An 18,851-nucleotide genomic window follows, 5' to 3' on the forward strand; every position below is an offset into this window, starting at 1 on the left:
GTCTCAGTGTATTCGCTCTATCTTCTGCTTTCTAGACCCTCTGTCACAGTGTTTTCTCCATTTGTCTGTCTCACGCAATTCTATACCCACTGTCTCACACTTATAGCTTTGTCGCTCTGCATTCTCGACCCACTATCTCACTGGAGTTATCACTGTCTCAATGTGTTATCTATGTCTTTCTGTCCCTCTGCGTCACAGTGACGCTCTTTCTGTCTGACTCTCTGTTCTCAACCATTTCGATAACTGTTCTCTCCCTGTTTCTTTGCATTCTCGACTCTCTGTCTCACCGTTTTGTCTTTGTCTGTCTGTCTCTGCTCTCCACCATTTCCCTCACAGTTTTCTCTCCATCTGTTTCTCTCTCTCTGCTCTCAACCATTTCCCTTCCAGTTTTCTGTTTCCCAGCATTCTTGACACTCTGCCCCACCATGTTCTATGCATTTGCGATGTTCTGTCTCTCTGTATCTTTGCTGTCTCTGTGCCTCTCTGCAATCTCAACCCTCTGTCTCACTGTGTCCTGTCTGTCTCTGTATTCTCGACCCTCCTCAATGTGTTGTCTTTGTCTGTCAGTCTCTCTCTCTCTCTCTTTCTGTTTTCAAACATTTCCCTTACAGTTTTCCCTTTGTCCCTCTTCTTTCTCCACCCTCTGTCTCACTGTGTTCTGTCTGTCTCACTGAATTCTTAACCATTTGTTTCACTATGTTCTCTCTGTCTCTGTGCTTTCTCGACCCTCTGTCTCTCTGTACTCTCTCTGTCTCTTATCATTCTTGACCCTCTGTCACTGTGTTTAGTCTATTTGTCTGTCTCTATCAATTCTTGACACACTGACTCACTCTTTTTTCTCTGTCTCTCTGCATTCTCGTCTCTCTGGCTCACTGTGTTCTCGCTGCCCTTCAACATGCTCAACCCTCTGTGTCAATGTGTTTTCCCTGTCTCTCTCAATGTATGATCCTCAGTCACACTGTATTTTCACTGTCTCTCTGCACTCTCCACCCTCTGGTCCACATCATTCTCTCTGTCCCTCTGTATTCTTGGCCCTCTGTCTCACTGTTATCTCGCTGTCTCTCTGCATTCTCATCTTTCTGTCTCACTGTGTTTTCTCTGTCTACCTGTTTCACTGTATGATCTCTGTATCTCTGCATTCTCTGTGTCTATCTGTCTCACTGTACTATCTTCTTTCTCAACCTCTATCTCAGTGTGTTCTCTCGGTCTCTCTGCATTCTCGACCCACTGTCCCACTGTGTTCTCTGTCTGACAGTCTCTCTGCATTCTCGACCATCTGTCCCAACCATTTCCCTCACTGTTTGCATCTTCGTACCTCTAATTCACTGTTCGCTCTGTCTCTGAATTCTTGACCCTCTGTCTGACTGTGTTCTCTCTGTCTGCCTCTATGCATTCTCAACCCTCTGTCTCTCTGTGTTCTTTCTTTCTCTCTTGCTCTGTTCTCAAGCATCTCCCTTACTGTTTGCTCTCTATCTCTCTGCATTCTCGACCATCCGTCCCACTGTGTTCTCTCTGTCCCTCTGTACTATCAACCGTCTGTCCCACAGTATTCTCTGTCTCTGCACTTTTGACCTTCTGTCTCAATGTCTTCTGTTTGTCTGTCTCTCTATTCTCAAACATTCAGCTTACTGTTTTCTCTCTGTTCCTCTGCATTCTCAACCCCCCGTCTCACTGTGTTCTCTCTGACTCTCAGCATTCTCGACTCTCTGTCACCGTATTTTCTGTTTGTCTGTCTCTCCACATTCTCCACCCTCTGTGTCAATGTGTTCTCCATGTCTTCTCTCTGAATACACGACACTCTCCATTGTGTTCGTTCTCTCTCTCTCATTTCTAAACCATCTCCCCGACTGTGTGGTCTCTGTCTCTCTGCATTCCCAACCACCTGTCTCACTGAGATTGCTCTGTCTCTTTTATTTTTCTGCATAGTCGACCCTCTGTCTCACCGTTTTGTCAGTCTCTCAGCATTCTCTACCCTCTATCTCTCTCAGTTCTCTCTGTCACTCCTCATTGTCGATTCTGAGTCTCACTGTGTTCTCTCTGTTTCTCTGTATCCTGGACACTATGTCTCACTGTGTTCTCTTAGTCGATCTCTCTGCATGCTCGACTCTCTGTCGCACTCTGTTATCTCTGTCCCTCGGCGTTCTCGACCGTTTGTGTCAAGGTGTTCTCTCTGACTCTCTGCAATTTGTCTGCCTCCCTCAATTATCACGCTTTTCTCTCTGTCTCTCTGTATTCTCAACTACCTGTCTGACTGTGTACTCTGTCTCTCTGCATTCTCGACCCTCTGTGTCAATGTGTTTTCTCTGTCTTTGTGAATGCACAACCCTCTGTCTCACAATGTTCTCTCTGTCTCTCTCTCTCTCCCTCTCACTCTGTTCTCAACCATCTCCCCTACTGTTTGCTCTGTCTCGCTGTATTCTTGACCCTCTGATTCCACTGAGTTTTCTCTCTATCTCTGTCTCTGCTTTCTCAACCCTGTCTCACTTTCTTCTCTCTCTCTCTCTCTCTCTCTCTCTCTCTCTCTCTCTCTCTCTCTGTTCTCAAACATTTCCCTTACTCTTTTCCCTATGATTCTCTGCATTCTCGACCCTCCGTCTCAATGTGTTCTTTCCGTATCTCTGCATGGACAACACTCTGTCTCACTGTGTTTTCTGTATCTCTCTCTCTCTCTGTTCTCAACCATCTTCATTACTGTTTACTCTCTGCCTCTCTGCTTTCTCAACCCCCTGTGTCACTGAGTTCGCTCTATCTCTTTTAGTTTTCTGCATTCTCAACCTTCTGCCTCATTGTGTTCTCTCTGTCTCTCTGCATCCTCGACCCTCTGATTCACTGTGTTCTCTCTGCCTCTCAGCATTCTCGACCCTCTATCTGACTTTCTTCTCTGTCTGTTTCTCTCTCTCTCTCTCTCCCTCTCTCTATTCTCAACCATCTTCCTTACTGTATCATCTCTGTCCCTCTGCATTCTCAAACCTCTGAGGTCATTCTGCCTCTTTTACTTTTTTGCATAGTCGTCCCTCTATCTCAGTGTTCTCTGTGTCTCTGCATTCTCAAACCATTGTGTTCTCTATGTCTCTCTGTCTTCTAAACCCTTTGTCTCACTGTGGGCTCTCTGTCTGTCTATCGGTGTCTCTCTGTTCTCAACCATTTCCCTTACTGTGTTCTCTCTGCATCCTTGACCCTCTGTCCAACCGTGTTCTCTCTGTCTCACTGGCATTCTTGTCCTTCTGTCTCACTGTATTCTCTCTGACTCAGTCTCTCTGTATTTTCACCCTTTGTCTCACTGTGTCCTCTCTGTCGGTCTGCATTTTCGGCCATCTATCTCACTGAGCTCGCTCTGTCTCTCTGTGTTCCCGACCCTCTACCTCAATGGTTCTCTTTGTCTGTCAGTCCCCACTTCTCTCTCTCTCCTCAAACATTTCCCTTACTGTTTTCCCTATGATTCTCTGCATTTTAAACGTGTTCTCTCTGCATCTCTGCACGTACAACATTCTATCTCACTGTGTTTTCTGTATCTTTCTCTCTGTTCTCAACCCTCCCTTACTGTTTGCTCTCTGTCTCTCTGTATTTTCAACTCTCTGTCTCATTGTGTTCTCTCTCTCTGTCTGAATTCTTGACCTTCTGTCTCAGTATGTTCTTTCTGTCACTCTGCATTGTCAACCTACTATCTCACTGTATTCTCTGTCTCTCTGCTTTCTAGACACTCTGGCTCTCTGTGTTCTCTCTGTTTCTCTGCATTCTTGACCCATTGTCACTGTGTTTAGTCTAATTGTCCATCTCTCTCAATTTTTGATCCACTGTCTCACTCTTTTCTCTCTGTCTCCCTGCATTCTCACCCCTCTGTCTCACTGTGTTCTCTCTGTCTCTCTCTCCCTCTCACTCTGTTCTCACCCACCTCCCTTACTGTTTGCTCTCTCTGGCTCTGCATCCTCGACCCTCTGATTCACTGTGTTCTCTCTGTCTCTCAGCATTCTCGACCCTCTGCTTGACTTTCTTCTCCATCTCTCTCTCTCTACTCTCTCTCTCTGTCTCACTATCTCTCCCCTCTCTCTATTCTCAACCATCTCCCTTACTGTTTCCTCTCTGTCCCTCTGTATTCTAAACCCTCTATCTCACTGAGTTCTCTCTGCCTCTTTTATTTTTCTGCGCAGTTGACCCTCTGCCTCACTGTGTTCTCTCTGCGTCTGTTCTCAAATATTTCCCGTACTGTTTTCTCTCTGCTTCTCTGCATTCTCTGACGCTGTGTCCAATCGTGTTCTCTCTGTCTCTCAGCATACTTGGCCCTCTATCTCACCGTGTTCTCTCAGTCTGTCCGCATTGTCAACTCTCTCTCTCACTGTGTTGTCTCTATCTTTCCGTCTCGCTAACTTCTCTACCCTTTATCTCACTGTGTTCTCTCTGTCTGTTTATTGGTCTCTTTCTATTCTCAACCATTTCCCTTACTGTTTTCCCTCTTTTTCTCTGCCTTTTCAACCCTCTGTCTCTCCAGCTCTGCTCTGAACCATTTCCCTTACTGTTTTTTCTCCGTTTTCCCTGCATTCTCAACCCTGTTGTTCTCTCTGTCCCTCTACAAGCTTGACCCTCTGCGTCAGTGTCCTCTCCGTCTCTCTCAATGTACGACTCTCAGTCACACTGTGTTCTAACTGTGGGTCTCTCTCTCAACCTGTTCTCAATCATCTCCCTTACTTTTTGCTGTCCATCTCTCTGCATCCTCCACCCTCTTTTTCACTGTGTTTTCTCTGTATCTAAGCATTCTCAACACCCTGTCACTGTTTGCTCTCTGGTCTCTCTGCATTCTCAACCCTGTGTGTCAATGTGTTCCCTCTGTCTCTCTGAATGCACGACCCTCTGTCTCACAATGTTCTCTGCCTCTCTCTCTCTCTCTCTCTCATACTCTGTTCTCAACCACTTGCTGTTTGCTGACAATCTTTCTGTATCCTCGACCCTCTGATTCACTGTGTTTATTGTTGTCTCTCTGCATGTTCAACCCTCTGTCTCTCTCTCTCTGTTTTCAACCATCTCCCTTACTGTTTCCTCTTTGCCTCTCTGCATTCTCAATCCTCTTTCTCAGTGTTCTCTCTGTCTCTCTGAACTCTTGACCCTCAGTCTCAATGTGTTCTATCTGTCTCTCTCTCTCTCTGTTCTCAAACATCTCCCTTACTCTTTTCTCTCTGCTTCCCTGCATTTTCGACCCTCTGTCCAATCGTGTTCTTTCAGTCTCACTAATATTCTCAATTTTCTGTCTCACTGCTTTCTCTCCAAGTCTCTGCATTCTTGTCCTTCTGTCTCACGGTATTCTCTCTGACTCTCTGTCACTCAGCATTTTCGACCCTTTGTCTCACTGAGTTCTCTCTGTCCCTCTGCATTCTTGGCCCTCTATCTCACTGAATTCTCTCTGACTCTCCGTACTCTTGACCCTCTGTCTCAATGGTTCTATGTCTGTCAGTATGTCTCTCTCTCTCCCTCCCTCTCTCTCTCTCTCTGTTCTCAAACTTTTGCTTTGCTGTTCTCCCTATGTTTCCCTGCTTTCTCGACCTTCTATCGCCATGTGTTCTCTCAGTCTCTCTGCATGTGCGACACTATGTCTCGCTGTGCTTTCTGACCCCCCCCTATCTTTATCTCGTTTATCAACCACCTCCCTTACAGTTTGCTCTCTGTCTCTCTACTTTCTCAACACTCTGTCTCACTAAGTTCACTCTGTCTCTTTTAGATTTCTGCATTCTCGACCCCCTGCCTCGATGAATTCTTGACCATTTGTCTCACTGTGTTCTCTCTGTCTCTGATTTCTCCACCCTCTGTCGCTCTGCAATCTTGACCCATTGTCACTGTGTTTAGTCTATTTGTCCCTCTCAATTCTTGACCCAGTGTCTCACGCTTTTCTGTCTTTCTGCATTCTCGACCATCTGTCCGACTGTGTTCTCTCTATTTCTCTACATTCTCGATCCCCTGTCTCACTGCGTTCTCTCTGTCTCTCTGCATTCTCGACCCTCTGTCTCACTCGGTTCTCTGTCCCTCTGCATTCCCCACACTCTGTCTTTCAGTCTGTCTGCATTCACGAGCTTCTGTCTCCCTGTGTTCTCCGTCTCTCTGAAGTCTGGACTCTCTGCCTCTCTGTCTTCTTGACCCTACGTCTCACTGTGTTCTCTTTGTCTATCTATCTATCTAACTCTCTCTTTTCTCAACCACTTTCCTTACTGTTTTCTATCTGTCTCTCTGCATTCTCGACCAGCAGTCTCACTGTTGTCCCACTGTTTCAATAAGTTCTGTCTGGCTCTCTGCATTTTAGACTCTTGGTCTCATTGTGTTCTCTCTATCTTTCTGTCTCTGTGCATTTTCGACCCTCCGTCTCACTCTGTTCTCTATGTTTGTCTGTGTTCTCGACCCTATGTCTCAGTGTTGTCTCTCTGTCTGTCTCTGTCCCTCTCTGCCTCAACCATTTCCCTTACTGCTTTCTCTCAGTTTCTCTGCATTCTTGACCCTCTGTCTCACGATGTTTTCTTTTTCTGTCTGTCTCTGTTCTCACATTTCCCTTCCAGGTTTCTCTCTGTTTCTCTGCATTCTTGACCATATGTGTCAATGTGTTCTCTGTGTCTCTGCATGCACGGGCCTCTGTCTCACTGTTTTCTCTCTGTCTCTCTGCTTTGTCGACATTCTGCTTCACTGTATTTTCTCTGACTCTCTGCAAACTCCACCCTCTGTCTCACTGTATTATATCTGTCATTCTAAATTCTCAAACCTCTACCCAACTCAGTTCTCTCTGCTTCTCTGCACTCTCGGCCCTCTATATCACTGTGTTCTCTCTGTCTCCTCGACACTAATTTTCACTGTGTTCTCTCAGTCGGTCTGTTCTCAACCACTTCCCTTACAGTTTTCTCTCTTCAAATCTGCATTCTCAAACCTCTGTCCCACCGTCTTGTCTGTGTCTCTCTGCATTCTTAGCCAACTCCCTCACTGTGTTCTCTCTGTCTGTCTGTCTGTCTCTGTTCTCAACCATTAACCTTACTGTATTTTTACTGCCTCTCTGCATTCTCGATGTTCTGTGTCATGGTGTTCTTTCAACACTCTGCCTCTCTCTGTTCTTTCTGTCTCTCTGCATTCTTGACCCTCTGTCACTGTGTTTTCTCTATTTGTCTGTCTCCATCAAATCTTGACCACTGTCTAAACTCTTTTCTCTTTGTCTCTCTGCATTCTCGGCCCTCTCTCAATGTGTTCTCTCTGTCTCTCTGAATGCACGACCCACTGTCTCACAATTTTCTCTGTCTCTCTCTCACTCACTCTGTTCTCAAGGATCTCTCTTACTGTTCGTTCTCTGTCTCTCTGCATTCTCGATCCTCTGATTCACTGTCTTCTCTGTTTCTCTGTATTCTCCACCCTCTGTGTCACAGTGTTCTCACTGTCTGACTGTCAGTTGCTCTCTGTTCTAAACCATTCTCTACTGTTTCCTCTCTATCTCCATTCTTGACCCTCTGTATCACTGTGTTCTCTGTCTGTCAGTCTCTCAGCATTTTCAACCCTGTTTCTCTGCATTCTCGACCCTTTGCCCAACCATGTTCTCCTGTCTCATTGTTCTCGACCTTCTGTCTCACTGTATTCTCTCTGTCTCTCAGCATTTTTGACCCACTGTGTCTATGCATTCTCGACCCACTATCTCACTGTGTTCTGTCTGTCTCTCTGTATTCTCGACCCTCTGTCTAAATGTGTTCTCTCTGTCTGTCTGTATGTCTCACTCTATTCTCAACATTTTCCCCTAGTCTTCTCTCTGCCTGTCTCACTGTGTTCTCTCTGTCTGTCTCTCTGCATACTCGACCCTTTGTCTCCCTGTAATCTCTCTGTCTCTCTTTATTCTCGACCCTCTCTCTCAATGTGTTCTCTCTGTCTCCCTCCATGCTCGATCCTCTGACTCACTGTTTACTCTCTGTCCCATTACAATCTCGACTCTCTGCTTCACTGTGTTCTCACTATCTTTCTGTCTCTCTGCATTCTCGACATTCTGCGTCACTGTATTCTCTCTATGTCTGTCTGATGCTGTCTGTTCGCATCCCTCTCCCTTACTGTTTTCCCTCCGTTTTCCACATTTTCTACCCTCTGTCTCACAGTGTTCTCTCTGCCTCCCTTCATTCTCGACCCTCTGTCTCACTGTGTTCTCTCTGTCCCTCTGTCTAAATGTGTTCTCTGTGTCTGTCTGTCTCTGTCCTCAACCATTTCCCTTACGGATTTTTCTCTGTCTGACTCTCTCTGTTCTCAAGCGGGTCCCTTACTGTTTTTCCCTTGTTCTGTTTCCTTAACGCTAGCTCACACTGTGTTCTCTCTGTCTCTTTACAACCCTCACTGCGCTCGCTCTGTCTCTCTGTGTTGTCTCTGTCTCTCTGCATTCTCGATACTCTGTCTCACTGTGTTTTCCCTGTCTCTCTGTATTCTCTATCCATTGTTCCAATGTGTTCTCTCTGTCTGTCTGTCTCTCTCTCTGTGTTCCTAAACTTTTCCCTTACTGTTTTCCATCTGTCTCTCTGTATTCTCGACCCTCTTTCTAAATGTGTTCTCTCTGTCTGTCTGTCTCTGTTCTGAACCATTTCCCTTATGGGTTTTTCTCTGTCTGACTCTCTCTGTTCTCATGCAGGTCCCTTACTGTTTTTCTCTTGCTCTGCTTTCTTGACCCTTGGTCTCACTGTGTTCCCTCTGCCTGTCTGTCTCTGTTCTGAACCATATCCTTTACTGTGCTCTGTTTGTCTCTCTGCATTCTCGACCCTCTGTTCCACTGTGTTCTCTCCATCTCTCTGCATTCTCGACGCTCTCTCACTGTAATCTCTCTGTCCGTCTCTCTGTCTCTCTGCATGCTTGACCCTCTGTCTCACTGTGTTCTCTCTGTCCGTATTTCCACATTCACGGCGCTCTGTCTCACTATGTTTTCTTGGTCGCTCTGCTTTCTCGAACCTCTGTCTCACTATTTTCTCTTTCTTTCACTGCATTACCGACGAACTCTCCACCATGTTCTATCTGCCTCTCTGAATTTCGCATTTCCTCTGTCTCTCTGCATACTCTACTGCTCTGTCTCTGCATTCTAGACCCTCTGTCACACTGTGTTCTCTCTGTCTGTCTGTCTTTCTGCATTCTCGTCCCTCTGTCTCATTGTTTTCACTCAGTCTCTCTGCATGCTTGACCCTCTGTCTCATGTGTAATCTCTGTCTCTCTGCATTCTCGACTGTCTGTCTCACTGTTTTCCCTCTGGCTGTCTGTCTGTCTCTGTTCTCAATGATTACCCTTACTGTGTTGTCTGTCTCTCTGCATTCTTGACCCTCTCAGTTAGTGTACTCACATTCTCGATCCTCTGTCTCACTGTGTTCCCTGTATCTGTCTGTTTCTCTGCATACTGGACCTTCTGTCTCTCTATGTTCTCTCTGTCTCTGCATTCTAGACCCTCTGTCTCACTGGGTTCTCTCTGTCTCTCCGAATTCTCGACTCACTGTCACACTGTGTTCTCTCTGTCTGTCTTTCTCTGTTCTCAACCATTTCCCTTTCTGTATTCTCTGTCTGTCTGCATTCTCAATGTGTTCTCTCTGATTCTCTGCATTCTCCACCCTCTGTCTCACTGTTTTCTCTCTGTTTGTTTCTCACTGTTATCAACCATTTCCCTCACTGTATCCTCTGTTTTTCTGTATTCTTAACACTGTCCCATCGTGTTCTCTCTGTCTCTCTGTATTTTCGTGTCTCTCTGCCTCTGCATTCTCAACCCGCTGTGTCAGTGTGTTCCCTCTGTCTGTCTGCATTCTCGAACCTCTGTCTCACTGTGCTATCTGTCTCTCTGCATTCTTGAACCTCTGTCTCACTGTGTTCTCCATCTCTTTGCATTCTCGAACCTCTGTCTCACTGTGCTATCTCTGTCTCTGCATTCTCGAACCTCTGTCTCACTGTGTTCTCCATCTCTTTGCATTCTCGAACCTCTGTCTCACTGTGCTATCTCTGTCTCTCTGCACTGTGTTCTCCATCTCTTTGCATTCTCGAACCTCTGTCTCACTGTGCTATCTCTGTCTCTCTGCACTCTCGAACCTCTGTCTCACTGTGTTCTCCATCTCTTTGCATTCTCGAACCTCTGTCTCACTGTGCTATCTCTGTCTCTCTGCATTCTTGAACCTCTGTCTCACTGTGTTCTCCATCTCTTTGCATTCTCGAACCTCTGTCTCACTGTGTTCTCCATCTCTTTGCATTCTCGAACCTCTGTCTCACTGTGCTATCTCTGTCTCTCTGCATTCTCGAACCTCTGTCTCACTGTGCTATCTCTGTCTCTCTGCATTCTCGAACCTCTATCTCACTGTGCTATCTCTGTCTCTCTGCACTCTCGAACCTCTGTCTCACTGTGTTCTCCATCTCTTTGCATTCTCGAACCTCTGTCTCACTGTGCTATCTCTGTCTCTCTGCATTCTCGAACCTCTGTCTCACTGTGCTATCTCTGTCTCTCTGCACTCTCGAACCTCTGTCTCACTGTGCTATCTGTCTCTCTGCATTCTTGAACCTCTGTCTCACTGTGTTCTCCATCTCTTTGCATTCTCGAACCTCTGTCTCACTGTGCTATCTCTGTCTCTGCATTCTCGAACCTCTGTCTCACTGTGTTCTCCATCTCTTTGCATTCTCGAACCTCTGTCTCACTGTGCTATCTCTGTCTCTCTGCATTCTCGAACCTCTGTCTCACTGTGCTATCTCTGTCTCTCTGCATTCTCGAACCTCTGTCTCACTGTGCTATCTCTGTCTCTCTGCACTCTCGAACCTCTGTCTCACTGTGTTCTCCATCTCTTTGCATTCTCGAACCTCTGTCTCACTGTGCTATCTCTGTCTCTCTGCATTCTTGAACCTCTGTCTCACTGTGTTCTCCATCTCTTTGCATTCTCGAACCTCTGTCTCACTGTGTTCTCCATCTCTTTGCATTCTCGAACCTCTGTCTCACTGTGTTCTCCATCTCTTTGCATTCTCGAACCTCTGTCTCACTGTGCTATCTCTGTCTCTCTGCATTCTCAAACCTCTGTCTCACTGTGTTCTCCATCTCTCTGCATTCTCGAACCTCTGTCTCACTGTGTTCTCCATCTCTTTGCATTCACGAACCTCTGTCTCACTGTGCTATCTCTGTCTCTCTGCACTGTGTTCTCCATCTCTTTGCATTCTCGAACCTCTGTCTCACTGTGCTATCTCTGTCTCTCTGCACTCTCGAACCTCTGTCTCACTGTGTTCTCCATCTCTTTGCATTCTCGAACCTCTGTCTCACTGTGCTATCTCTGTCTCTCTGCATTCTCGAACCTCTGTCTCACTGTGTTCTCCATCTCTTTGCATTCTCGAACCTCTGTCTCACTGTGCTATCTCTGTCTCTCTGCATTCTCGAACCTCTGTCTCACTGTGTTCTCCATCTCTTTGCATTCTCGAACCTCTGTCTCACTGTGCTATCTCTGTCTCTCTGCATTCTCGAACCTCTGTCTCACTGTGTTCTCCATCTCTTTGCATTCTCGAACCTCTGTCTCACTGTGTTCTCCATCTCTTTGCATTCTCGAACCTCTGTCTCACTGTGCTATCTCTGTCTCTCTGCATTCTTGAACCTCTGTCTCACTGTGTTCTCCATCTCTTTGCATTCTCGAACCTCTGTCTCACTGTGCTATCTCTGTCTCTCTGCATTCTCGAACCTCTGTCTCACTGTGTTCTCCATCTCTTTGCATTCTCGAACCTCTGTCTCACTGTGCTATCTCTGTCTCTCTGCATTCTCGAACCTCTGTCTCACTGTGTTCTCCATCTCTTTGCATTCTCGAACCTCTGTCTCACTGTGTTCTCCATCTCTTTGCATTCTCGAACCTCTGTCTCACTGTGCTATCTCTGTCTCTCTGCATTCTCGAACCTCTGTCCCACTGTGTTCTCCATCTCTTTGCATTCTCGAACCTCTGTCTCACTGTGCTATCTCTGTCTCTCTGCACTGTGTTCTCCATCTCTTTGCATTCTCGAACCTCTGTCTCACTGTGCTATCTCTGTCTCTCTGCACTGTGTTCTCCATCTCTTTGCATTCTCGAACCTCTGTCTCACTGTGCTATCTCTGTCTCTCTGCACTCTCGAACCTCTGTCTCACTGTGTTCTCCATCTCTTTGCATTCACAAACCTCTGTCTCACTGTGCTATCTCTGTCTCTCTGCATTCTCGAACCTCTGTCTCACTGTGTTCTCCATCTCTTTGCATTCACGAACCTCTGTCTCATTGTGCTATCTCTGTCTCTCTGCATTCTCGAACCTCTGTCTCACTGTGTTCTCCATCTCTTTGCATTCACGAACCTCTATCTCACTGTGCTATCTCTGTCTCTCTGCATTCTCGAACCTCTGTCTCACTATGATCTCCATCTCTTTGCATTCATGACACTCTGTCCCCCCGTGTTCTCCCCGTCTCTCGGCATTCTCAACTTTTGGTCTTTCTGTATTGTTGCTGTTTCTCTGCCCGTCTGCGTTCTCGATAATCTGTTTCAATGTGTTCCTTCTGTCTCTTTGTATGCACGACCCTCTGTCTGTCTCTCTGCATTCTCGACCTTCTATCTCACTGAGTTCTCTGTGTTTTACGCATTCTCAATTCTATGTCTCACTGCGTTCTCTCTGTCTCTCTGTCATCTCGACCCTATGCCTCACTGTGTTCTTTCTGTCTATCTGCCTGTCTCTCTCTGTTCCTCTGTACTCTCGACCCTCTGTCTCACTGTGTCTCTCTGCATGCTCAACCCTCTGCACCTCTATATTGTCTCTGCATTCTCCACCCTCTTTCTCACTCTGTTCTCTCTGTCTCTATCTTGGACCCTCTTTCTCACTGTGTTCTCTCTGTCTGTCTGTCTCTCTGTTCTCAACCATTTCCCTTACTGTGTCCTCTCTGTCTCTGCATTCTTGACCTTCTGTCTCAGTGTGCTGTCTGCCTCTCTGTATTCTTGTCCCTCTATCTCACTACGTTTTCTCTGTCTCTGCATTCTTGACCTTCTGTCTCAGTGTTCTCTCTGTCTCTCTGGGTCACTGTGTTCTGCCTGTCTGTTTGCATTCTTGACCTTCTGTATGGCAGTGCACTCTCTGTCTCTCTGCATGCACCACACTCCGTCTCTCTGTGTCCTACACTGTGTTTCTGCATTCTCAATACTCTCTCTCACTGTGTTCCCTCTGTCTCTCTGTCTCTCAGCATGCTCGACCCTATGTCTCACTGTGTTATTTCTGTCTCTCTGCATTCTCGACCGTGTGTCTCACTGTGTCCTCTCTGGCTGTCTGTCTCTCTCTCTCTCTGTTCTCAACCATTTTCTTTCCTATGTTCTCTCTCTCTTTCTGCATTCTTGACCTTCTGTCTCAGTGTTCTTTCTCTCTCTCTGTTCTCAATCATTTCCCTTACCGTTTCCTCCTTGTATTCTACAATCTCGAACTTGTCTCACTGTATTCGCTGTGACTCACGGCATTCTCGACCTTAAGTCTCACTGTATTCTCCCTGTCTCTCGCAGTCTCAACTTCCAGTCTCTCTCTATTGTTGCTGCCTCTTTGCCCCTCTGCATTCTCGACCCACTGTCTCACTGTTCTCTCTGTATCTCTGTCTTCACGACACTGTCTCACTGTGTTCTGTTTCTCTGTCTGTCTCTGTTCTAAACCATTTCCTTACTCTGTTCTCTCCGTCTCTCTGCATTCTTGACCCTCTGAGTCAGTGTCTTCTCTCTGTCTCTGTCCACTCTCGCCCCCCCCCCCCCTCACTGTGTCCTCTCGGTCTTCCTGCATTCCTGACTATCTCCTTCACAGTGTGCTCTCTGTTTCTCTGCATTCTCGATCCTCTGTCCCTCTGTGTTCTCTCTGTCTGCTTGCCTGGATTTCTCTGTTCTCAACAATCAGAGTCACTGTTTTCTCTCTGTTTCTCTGCATTCGCAACCCTCTGTCTTGCCCTGTTCTCTTTGTCTCTCTGCATGCACGACCCTACATCTCACTCTGTTCTGTCTCTCTGCATTCACAGCATTCTGTCTCTTTGTGTTCTTTCTGCCTCTCTGCATTCTCGACCGTCAGCCCCTCTGTCTGTCTGTCTGTCTCTCTCTGTTCTCAACCTTTTCCCTTACAGTGTTTTCAATGTCTCTCTGCATTCTCGACAATCAGAGTCACTGTGTTCTCTCTGTCTCTCTGCATTCTTGACTCTCTGTTTTACCGTATTCTTCCTGTCTCTCTCTTTCTCTGCTCGCAACCATTTCCCTTTTGGTTTGCTCCCTGTTTCTCCACATTCTGGACCTTCAGTCTCACTGTATTCTCCGTGCCTCTCGGCATTCTCAACCTTCGGTCTCTCTGCCTCTCTGCATCCTCAACCCTCTGTGTCAATGTGTTCTCTCTGTCTCTGTATGCACGACCCTCTTTCTCACTGTGTTCTCCCTTTTTCTCTACATTCTCGACCCTCTGTCTCACTGCATTCTCTCTTTTTCTCTATATTCTTTACCCTCTGTCTCACTGTGTTCTCTGTTTCTGTCTCTCTCTGTTCTCAACCATTTCCCTTACTAATTTCTCTCAGTTTCTCTGCATTCACGACCCTCTGTCCCACTGTGCTCTCTGTCTCTCTGCATTCTCAACCCTCTGTGTCAGTGTTTGCTCTGTCTCTTTGTGTGCACGACCCTCTCTCTCACTGTTGTGTTTCTCCTTATTTTTGACCCTCTGTCCCACTGTGTTCTCTGTCTCTCTGCATTCTTGACCCTCTGTGTCACAGTGTTCTCTCTGTCTGTCTCTCTCTGTTCTCAACCATTTACCTTTACTTTTTCTCAGTTTCTCTGCACTCTCGACCATCAGCCTCACTGTCTTGTCTGTTTCAGTCTGTCTCTCTGCATTCTCGACCCCCTGTGTCACTGTATTTTCTCTGCCTCTCCCCATTCCCGACCGATTCTCTCACTGTTTACTCGCGGTCTCTCTGCATTCTCAACCTTCTGCCTCACTGTATTCTCTCTGACTTTCCATCTCTCTGCATTTTCAACTCTCTGTCTCAGGGTGTTCTCTCTGTCCCTCTGCATTATCGACCCTCTATCTCACAGAGTTCTCTCTATCTCCCTGTCTTCTCAACCCTATGTCTCTCTGTGTTTGCTCTGTCTGTCTGTCTGTCTCTGTTCTCAAACATATTCCTTACTTCTTTCTCTGTTCCTCTGTATCCTCGACCCTCTGACTCCCTGTGTTCTTTCTGTCTTTCTGCATTCTCGATCCTCTGTCTCACTGTGTTCCCTGTATCTGTCTGTTTCTCTACATACTGGACCTTCTGTCTCTCTATGTTCTCGCTGTCTCTCTGTATTCTAGACCCTCGGTCTCACTGTTTTCTCTGTCTCTGCATTCTTGACCCTCTGTCTCACTGTGTTCTCTCTGTTTCTCTAGATCCCCATCCCTCTGTCTCACTGTGTTCTCTCTGTCTGTCTGTCTCTCTGCATTCTTGACCTTCTGTTGCTGTGTGTTCTCTCTGCAGTCTCGACCCTCTGTGTCACTGTGTTCTCAATGTCTCTCTGCCTTCTGGACTCTCTGTCCCACTATGCTCTCTCTGCGTTCTTGACCTTCTGTCTCTCTATATTTTTTCTGTCCCTCTGCATTCATGACCCTATGTTTCATTGTTTTCTCTTTGTCTCTCTGCATCCTTGACCCTCTGTCTGACTGTTTTCTTTCTCTCTCTGCATTCTCAACCCTCATTTCACTGTGTTTTTGCAATGTCTGTCTCTATGCACTTTCGACCCTAGGTCTCACTGTGTTCTCTTCTGTCTGTCTGTGTCTCTGCATTCTCGAGCTTCAGTCCCACCTTATTCTCTCTGACATTCTGCAATCTCAACCTTCTGTCTCTCTGCATTCTTCACCCTTTGTGTCAAAGGGTTCTCTCTGTCTCTCTGCATTCTTGACCTTCTGTCTCTCTGTATGCTCGACCCTCTGTCTCACTATTTTCTTTCTGTCTCTGCATTCTCGACACTCTACGTCACTGAGTTCTCTCTGTCTCACTGTGTTCTCTATGTCTTTCTCTCTCTTTACATACTCAAACCACTGTCTTACCGTGTTCTATGTCTCTCTGTATTCTCGTCCCTCTCTGTCCCTGCCTCGCTGTGTCTCTCTGTCTCGCTGTCTCTTTGTATATTAGATCTTCTGTCTCCCTGTTCTCTCAGTCTCTCTGCATTCTCGACCGTGTGTCTCACTGTGTTCTCTCTGGCTGTCTGTCTGTCTCTCTCTGTTCTCAACCATTTCCCTCACTGTGTTCTATCTGTCTCTCTGCATTCTTGACGTTTTGTCTCGGTTTTCTCTCTGTATTCTCGACCCTCTGTCTCACTGTGTTCTCTCTGTCTCCATGTGTTTTACCCTATGCCTCTGCATTCTCAACACTTTGTCTCGATCTCTGTATTCTCGGTCTACCGTCTCACCATGTTATCTCTGTTTTCTCCCTCCTTCTCTCTCGATTCATTTCCCTTGACTGTTTTCTCTCTGTTTCTCTGCATTCTTGACCTGTCTCACTGAATTCTCCCGTTCTGTCTATCTGCATTCTTGACCCTCTGTCTCACTGTGTTCACCCTGTCTCTCTGCATGCCCTACCCTCTGTTTCACTGTGTTCTCTCTGCCTATCTCTCTGCATGCCCTACCCTCTGACTCACTGTGTTCCCTCTGTCCTCAACAGTTTTTCTGCACTGTCAACACTCTGTTCCACTGTGTTCTCTCTATCTCTCTGCATTCTCGAACCACTGTCTCAATATGTTCTCTCTGTCTGTCCGTCGTCTCTTTCTCTGTTTTCAACTATTTCCCTTAATGCTTCCTCTGTCTCTCTGCATTCTCAATCCTCTGTTTCATTCTGTTCTCTCTGTCTGTTTCTCTCAGTTCTTAACCATTTCCCTTACTCTTCCCTCTCTGATAATCTGTACTGTCGACACTCTGTTCCGCCATGTTCTCTCTGTCTCTCTGCATTCTTGACTTTCTGTCTCTCTGTGTTTTCACGGTCTCTCTGTCTCTCTGCATTCTCGACCTGCTGCGTCACCTTGTTCTCTCAGTCTGTCTTTCTCTGTTCTCAGCCATTTACCTCACTCTATTCCCTCTGTTCCTCTGCATTCTCGATCTTGTTTCATTGTGCTCTCTCTCTTGCCCTCTCTCTCTGCTTTCCGACCCTCAGTCCTATTGTGTTCTCTCGGTCTCTCTGCATTTTCAACCCCCTGTCTAACTTTCTCTCATTCTCTGTGTTTTCTCGACCCTCTGTCTCACTGTGTCCTCTCTGTATCTGCATTCTCGACCCTCTGTCTCACTGTGTCCTCTCTGTATCTGCATTCTCGACCCTCTGTCTCAGTGCGTTTTCTATATCTGTCTGCTTCTCTGCTTTCTTGACCCTCTGTCCAAATTTCTGTCTGTCTCTCTGCAGTTTCGACCCTCTGTCCAAATTCCTGTCTGTCTCTTTATATTCTCAGCCCTCTGTCTCACTATGTTCTCACTGTCTGTCTGGCTCTCTGCATTCTCAACCCTCTGTTTCACTGTGTTCTCTCTGCCTATCTCTCTGCATTCTCTACCCTCTACCTCACTGTGTTCTGTCTGTCTCTCTGCATGTTCAATGCTCTTTCTGCATCCTCGACCCTCTGTCTCACCATGTTCTCTATGATCCTCTTTATTCTCATCCATCTGTCTCACTGTATTCTCTGTCTCTCTGCATTCTCCACCCTGTCTCACTGTGTTCTCTCTGGCTGTCTGTCTTTCTCTCTGTTCTCAACCACTTCCCTTCTGGTTTTCCCCGTTTCTGCATTCTCCACCTTCTGTCTCACTGTTCTGTTTGCGACTCGCAGCATACTCGAGCTTAAGTCTCACTGTATTCTCCCTGTATCTCTGCATTCTCAACCTTCCATCTCTCTGTATTGTTGCTGTCTCTTTGCCTCTCTACATTCTCCACCCTCACTCTCACTGTGTTCTCTCGGTGTCTCTGTATCCACGACCCCCTCTCACTATGTTCTCTGTTTCTGTCTTCACTGTCTCACTATTCTCTGTATCTCTGCCTTCGAGACACTACATCTCACTGTGTTCTGTCTGTCTGTCTCTCTGCATTCTCGACCCTGTCTCACTGTTCCCTCTGTCTCTCTGCATGCACGACACTCTGTCTCTCTGTGTCCTACACTGTGTCTTTGCATTCTTGACCCGCTGTCTCACTGTGCTCGCCTGTCTCTCTGTCTCTCAGCATGCTCGACCGTCTGTCCCTTTGTGTTCTTTCTGTCTATCTGCATTCTCGACCGTGTGTCTCACTGTGTTCTCTCTGGCTGTCTGTATTCTTGACCCTCTTTCTCGCTCTGTTTTCTCTGTCAGTCTTTTGCGTTCTCTGTTCTCAATCATTTCTCATACGGTTTGCTCCCTGTTTCTCTACATTCTCGACCTTCTACCTCACTGTTTTCTCTGTGACTCACTGTATTCTTGACCTTAAGTCTCACTGTATTCTCCGTGTCTCTCTGCATTCTCAACTTTCAGTCTCTCTCTATTGTTGCTGCCTCTCTGCGTTCTCGACCCACTGTCTCACTGTTCTCTCTGTATCTCTGTCTTCACGACACTGTCTCACTGTGTTCTGTTTCTCTGTCTGTCTCTCTCTGTTCTAAACCATTTCCATTACTGTGTTCCCTCTGTCTTTCTGTGTCCTACACTGTGTCTCTGCATTCTCGACACTCTGTCTCACTGTGCTCGCCTGTCTCTCAGCATGCTCAACCGTCTGTCTCTTTGTATCTTTGTCTTCACGACACTGTCTCACTGTGTTCTGTTTCTCTGTCTGTCTCGCTCTGTTCTAAACCATTTCCATTACCGTGTTCCCTCTGTCTCTCTGCATGCACTACACTCTGTCTCTCTGTGTCCTACACTGTGTCTTTGCATTCTCGACCCGCTGTCTCACTGT

The sequence above is a fragment of the Mobula birostris genome, chromosome 13, assembly GCF_030028105.1.
Source record: "Mobula birostris isolate sMobBir1 chromosome 13, sMobBir1.hap1, whole genome shotgun sequence".
NCBI classification, from domain to species: domain Eukaryota; kingdom Metazoa; phylum Chordata; class Chondrichthyes; order Myliobatiformes; family Myliobatidae; genus Mobula; species Mobula birostris.